The sequence below is a fragment of the Micropterus dolomieu genome, linkage group LG23, assembly GCF_021292245.1.
Source record: "Micropterus dolomieu isolate WLL.071019.BEF.003 ecotype Adirondacks linkage group LG23, ASM2129224v1, whole genome shotgun sequence".
NCBI classification, from domain to species: Eukaryota; Metazoa; Chordata; class Actinopteri; order Centrarchiformes; family Centrarchidae; genus Micropterus; species Micropterus dolomieu.
The window spans coordinates 34,586,694-34,593,376 of record NC_060172.1 but is presented as its reverse complement, the minus strand read 5'-3'; the positions used below and the strand labels follow the sequence as shown (position 1 = coordinate 34,593,376).

The 6,683-nt window shown below is 38.4% G+C and overlaps 1 protein-coding gene and 1 long non-coding RNA gene across 23 annotated transcripts in view; both read left to right on the top strand.

Annotated features, from left to right (window-relative positions):
• The window catches only part of dlg2 (discs, large homolog 2 (Drosophila)), a 247,198-nt gene that overhangs the window by 129,599 nt on the left and 110,916 nt on the right, over positions 1 to 6,683 (top strand). Inside the window, exon 1 of one of the 22 annotated variants that reach the window (XM_046039079.1) lies at positions 6,516 to 6,549. The exons of the other annotated variants lie outside the window; for them this stretch is intronic. The gene's annotated coding sequence lies outside the window, so the exon portion shown is untranslated. Of the gene's footprint in view, positions 1 to 6,515; positions 6,550 to 6,683 lie in introns of those variants that run through there. 22 annotated transcript variants of the gene reach the window in all.
• Positions 4,205 to 5,854, top strand: LOC123962761. Its single transcript, XR_006823056.1, has 2 exons — positions 4,205 to 4,510; positions 5,430 to 5,854. It is a non-coding gene; the product is annotated as an uncharacterized LOC123962761 (long non-coding RNA).

Sequence of the window (6,683 nt, the reverse complement as noted above, 5' to 3'; positions counted from 1 at the left end):
AACCAGTCTAAGATTCAGTTATTAAGAGCAAATACAAAGTAACTCTTTAAAATGCATACATCACCATTCCACACAGGTCATAAAAATGACCATCCCACACAGAAGAATATGAATTCCCCTAAGAGAAAATTAAAATAAGTGCACTAGTGTAATAAGATATTTTATTATTATTTAAACGGTATTTGAATCCTAGATCAAGTAATTTTTGTTGGTAATACTGTAGTGCTTGATATCAATGCATGCAGCAAAGTTACTTCTGAATTAAAGTTTAAAGTTTATTTATTTTCAGTTAAAGTGATTAAAGTTTGGATCACGGTGAAATGTTTACACATCGCTCACATTAAAGTTAAATTATCCATTTTTGAAAGAAACAAAGAAAGTCTTTGAAGGTAAAAACACTCATTAGGTGAGAATGAGCACAGACAGTTCCACTGCATAACAATGGAGGTCCCCTCTTGGATAGGTAGCTATCGTTTAAGGATCTAAGTCCCCTCTTGGCAGTTTCTTTAAAAAGCAAAAAAAAGCAAATTTGAAGTAATATTATGTTAAAAGACAGTAAAAGTAAATTTTGTATTATATTTATTTTACTTCAAAAGGACTGGAAACACAGGTCCACACAGGCAGTTTACTCCGACGGTGCACTGTTGGATAGGTACGCGTGTATGTGTGTGTGTGTGTGTGTGTGTGTGTGTGTGTGTGTGTGTGTGTGTCAGCTTCTTTGTTCTGCTTCCCTATGTCTTGCGTGCAATAGCATGAACACACAAGGTCAGAACAAAGACAGCATGTAAAGCTGGAACTTTAGATATATGTATGTGATCTGTGTAACAGTGCCAAGTTAAATTGAGTTAGTTTGCATGCAGAGACTCTGTCTCTGAGTGGAGCATAACATTACTCAGTTTAGCGGTGGCTGAGAACTACGGTTACACAGTAATCTCACATTAACCATGGAATAATTACAACAATGAACCGTGAAAACATGCCAGTACATGAACATTTATAAAAGCCAAACAGTCCTGTGCTTACCCATGTAACGTTCCACTGTTAAGCTACGTGAAGCTATATAAAACCCAGGTATGTTACCAGTCCATAAAGGAAGAGAAGTTGCTTTGGCGTGCTAGTTGTTAGCTGGCTGTTGTGGGTTGGCTAGATGGGGAAGAATTGTGGTTCTGTTGCAGTCTTTTGCTGTGCTGTGTTCCAATTGTGCAGATGGAGGACCCGGTCGCTCCATCTGTTCTCCTCAGAGTTAGTTGCTTAGTGCTGAGCTACTTCATTGCTTCCGATAGCATTTGAAGTTAGCTGGTAGACTTTGTGTTATAGTAGCTGGCTAGCTGAGCTGGTTAAGCAGTACCCTTGTCACTTCCATAAGAAAGAGACTTCTGTTGCGTGTCTGCGGCATAGCTGTCTCCCAAACATAAAGCAAGACAACACAAGACACAGCAATATTACTGACTAGTCCAACAGAACAACACGCTGGAAGACCGTGGTGTGTAATCCACATTTAAAATATACCAGAAATCTTTTTTCTGTCCTGTAATGGAATACGGGACAAAATATCCTCTGATAATGAGTATCCTGTGCTATACACATATTCCAAGTCTTACAAACAAATATCTGTCATATATGATAGAGTAAATACTACTTGTTAGTGAAAACTGCAGAAGTATGAGTTTACATTTTGCCACAGTTCTGCTATGGTCCAGTTTGCACACTTCCACCTGCACCAAAACCGTGTATCATGCGCTCATTCGCTTTTCAAGATAAAAACAGAAATCAAAAAAACAAAAAATTGTTGAAAAAAAATGTTTTCTTAATATTTGTTTCCAGAACCAAAATGAAAAAACAGATAACGACTTGTTTTTCCAATTTCCAATTTTGTGCTCAAATGGAAAAACGAGCATTTCACCCACTTTTGAAATTATCAGTTGTCAAATGCCCTCCTCCTTCCTCTCTCCCTGGGTCTCTCAATGTCTCCCTGTAGCATTTGTTGCTCATCGTTAAAGTATACATCAGTTCAAAAAAGTCGTGATCCACTACAGTCACTCATCATGCCTCAGTGCCATGACTTATTTTTACTGTATATGACAAACTGCAAAAGTAGCTTTGGGGAAGCAGGGTGATGCACTCTTGCTGTCTTGCTTTTTACACATGCTGCACCATGTTTGTTAACTGTGAACTGAACTTGGACTGTGGGGACACTGGTGGCATCCAAACTTACATCCAGACCTAGAAAGGTCTTTTTGTATGCACATTATCAGAACTTCAGCTGCACAGCACAAGGTCAACACATCGAAAAACTGATGGTCACTGGGCTATCCCAGTAATTCTGCTCATCGTCTCTGCATTTATTAACTTGCTACTAGTTATGTTACTGGAGCGTCTTTGTGCTCATTATTATCCCGTGTCAGTCGTTTTAATTATTCCTTTTATCATAAATCTTGACCCAGCGATCTCAACCCCTTCAAATCTCAGCAAACCAAGTAAGGTAAGCAGTAAAGTAGTTGACAGTGAGCTTAGTGAACACAAATGAAAAGAAAACTATATTTTCACTTCAGGCTTCATACACACCAAACAATGCTCTAATGGTGCTCCACACTCCTCTAATATGGTTGTGTAACCACAGCAGGAATGATTTTACCCAGCACTGCGGTGATTCTCTCACACAGTATATTGTAGGTCACTGGGCTTCTCTCAGGCTTGAGGTCAAATGTCGTTGGAATGGTACAGTAGATATGGTCTTTAGCTCCAAGGCTTCCTTTAACTACTTGCTTGGTACAAGCATTTTACCTCATTATAGCAATTTCGCTGCTGCTCATCAGTGTGTTATGGTCTAGTGACACTAAATACAGAAAGGCCTACACATGCTCGTTTACTGTGGTACGTGTTTGTGTTAGTATTGTTCATAATCTGTTTTGATGAAATTCTGAGGAATGTATTTATAGGAGAAACTGCATTTTTAAAAATAATTAATCATCAATAGTATTAGCATTTATTTGACACACTGTAAGACATGGATGTTTGACAACATTAGACAAAAGACAAACTGGAAAAAGTTTACATTTATGGTGGATATTTTGTTGTAGGTCATGATTTTTATTGGAAACTGACTCTTTCTGCCACTGTAGAAGGAGAAATAATTGCTTAGGCTAACCACAGCATGCAATACAAATATTTGATGTAGAAAGCGTTTGATGTATGTTGGCGTTGGCAAAAGGCTGAAGGGATTCTCGGCAACATCACATTGTATAGCAAGCTGTTTTTGCCAGCACACCTCAGATTCATGTTTATGATAAAATCTGAAAACAACTTTGTTACTTAAAGATGTCATTGAGAAAGTTTATTTCTAGGATTTATTCCTAGGGGACAGGCACATTTTAATATCAGAAGATTGTTGTTATGCAATACATTAAACATAACGGAAAAGATGCATAAACTCAGATGTGGAATTACTTAAGGTCCTATACAGATTTTCTTTTCCTAAAACATTTATTTATTTGGTTAAGATACTTAATACAACCCAAGTCAGCAATGTTGGTGGATGGTACACTTTTTTGCTCTCTATAAACAGAGGTACAAGACAAGGGTGCTCCCTGGTACCTAGTGCTCTTATTATGGAACCCTTGGCTGAAGCTATTAGATGCAATGAAAAAATAACGTATAAGTAAGTAACGTAAGTAAGTAAGTATACACAAAAATTTCTGTACGCAGGTGATGTATTTGTTCTTAACGAACCCAGCACTTCTTTGCAATTTATTGAGGTTATTAACATATTTAGACGCTTTCAGGTTACAAGATTAATTTTGTGGAATTTTGGAGAATTGTTAAAAGGACAATTGATGGTATGCTCAAATGCAAGTCAACATTAGACCCAGGCATCTGTATTTTAGGATTAGATAAAGCTACAAAGCATGCTGTCAAGTATAAATATGTAATTTGTTGGAATGCTGCAGGATTATGTATTCTTCAAAGGTGGACTGGTGATCGGTGATTGTTGAACCACCTGATGTTTCACTTTGGTTTGAAAAACTTAATTGTACTTGAAAGGTTATAATCAAGCGGCACCCTTCCGGTTTCCTGGTTGAAGCCGAACCAGAAATGCCTAAAACTGCAATTCATTGAGTGGCCACTTGAGGCTGGCTTCAAAAGGGAGTAAATCTCTATTGACCCCCGTGTTAAAATGCCCAACTTTACAGCAGAATAAAACATGTTTACAGCCTGGTACAAAAGATGGTTTTAGTGTATATTGCTAATTTTGCCCTTCGTGACTGTGAGGAGGGTGAATTTTTTTTATAACTCACCCATTTAAATTATATTAAGCCTTAAAGTTCTGTATTATTAGGTGCGTGGGCACGTTGATTGACAGGTGGGTGATGTCGCTGAACACGGAGCTCAGCAGCTCTGCCTTGTTTGTGCCTTTTGGACATTTCTTCATGCAGAATCCGAAAACAAATAATGTCATGCTGTGCAGTTTATTGGAGAGAAAGAGAACCTTCAAAAGCCTATTCTCCAGTTGGTGAGTGAAAATGTAGTTTTTTATTTATGCGTTACAATAATTAGCAGTATGGCTACATAACGTTAGCTTATTAGCTTAGCTAACGTTACCTAACTAGCTAATTAGCCAGCTCCAAGCTTTGGGAACGATGCTAAAATAACGGGAGTCTGCTAACTGCAGTTTATAAAGAATCATGCACAGAAGTTGAATTTAGGGTGATAACACTTTGGAACAAAAGACGTCAGTTAGAAGGTGTGTAGTAAAGTAACGTTAATGTCGTCAGTTAGCTAAACTTGCCAAACAGGCATTGTCAGATTTGGATATGTAACACTAAAGTTACTGTAACAGAGTCACTGTGTCACTTGAATAAATGCCTCTACCTGGACTGAGGGACGGGGTTATGGGTTGAGGAAGAAGCGGCGGTGGTTGCGGTTGTCGTGTCGGTAAAGACAGGTAACTTAGCTGGTCTGTAACTATGGCCATGTTCCTGAGTTGGGTAAAGTAATATTAGTTATGTAGAGAAATTAGCTGTATGACAGCCACTTCTGAGTTTGTCTAGGCTCTCCAGCTGCATGTATTTTTAACTTGTGAGGCCCCTGTTTACATTCAAGATTCAAGCCCTTTTTTTGTTATTGTGTAGCAGATTACATTTGTGACAACCCAAAGGTGCATTACAATTCTCTATGTCAAGTAGTACCAGTTCAACAGTAAATTTAACATAAGTAATAATGAATATACAATAAGAGCTAACTTGACTGTTCAAGTAGTGTCCAGCAGTAAGATTAATATCACATATGAGTAAACAGTGTATTGCATATTGCCATAATTACTGTTACATGCCAGAGAGGGTATCATGCTGAGGTGATTCCTCAGAGTTCAGCAGGTTTATGGCAGTTGGAAAGGATCTGTCACTAACTTTCTACCATTGTTGTGTTTACAGGTGCCAGATAAGCTGATGGCAGCATCATTCCAGAGTCCAGCTCTACAGAAGTCCCAGCTTCCAGTGTGGCCCTGCCAGATCCTGCAGCTCACTGCTTTGCTCAGCCTTTTGTTTTTGTTTTACTTTAACACCTGGACTCTACTGATTTCAAATTATGACACTGGGTTCCTATACATAAGTTCTGTCATTATATTTACTGTTGCAACATCTTACTTCAAGTCATGCAAAACAACTTTTACATTTGAAATCTTTCAATATATTAGAAATATTTTTTGTTATATAAAACTGATCAGACTAAATTTACATAAAATAAAATCACATTCTTCAGTAAATGGAAAATTGTAAGACGGTATTATAGGTTAACGGTTTGCATAAATGTCAGTAAAAGGTACAAAATTAAAATTGGGAGCATTTTCACTTTTCAACTTGTACTAGATTGATGTCCCTTAGCAAGAGTTCAACTTTAATGTTGTTGTAAGATTAACTTGTCCTTGGAATTGACCGACCGAATCAGTCAGTAATAAAGACAAAATTAGTGTAAATATAAAGAGAATTTATTGCAATGTGAACCATAATTTATATAAATTTTTTAAATGTGCATAAAAAACACATAAGGACAACATTTAAACTAAATGTAAAAGTAAACGGCCATCTGCCTCGACCGGTTGGGGTGAAGGAGAGAGGGAGGGAGGGAGAGAGAGAGAGAGGGGGGAGAGAGAGCGAGAGAGCAAGAGAGAGAGGGCAGGAGAGGAACAGAGAGGGAAAGAGAGGGATGGAAGGAGAGAGAGAGGGGGGAGGCAGCGTACACACTATACACACAGAGGTACAGACAGTAAAGGTGATGTTGCTATAGACTAAATGAAAAATGGTACAGATATTTATAGTAGTGTTAATGATAACAATCGTAATGTTAATGATTATAATAACAATAATAACAATAGGACTAGTAACAATAGTTGTTGTAGCAGAGGGTGTCGAGCAGGAACACGGGGGCAGCAGGTGACCCGCAGCCACAGATCCAGACTCCACAGCTCCAGAGCCAGAAAACCTGCAGGAAGTGATAGGAGGAGAGAGGAGAGGGACGAGAAAGCACAAGACTACCGGAAAGGGGAGAAGTTGTGTTAGTAACATGCAATAATGGGATGAGGTTGCATACAGAGGGAGAGAAAGTAGAGGAGAGAGGAGCTCAGTGCATCATAGGAAATTCCCCGGCAGTCTAGGCCTATAGCAGCATAACTAAGGGATGGTTCAGGA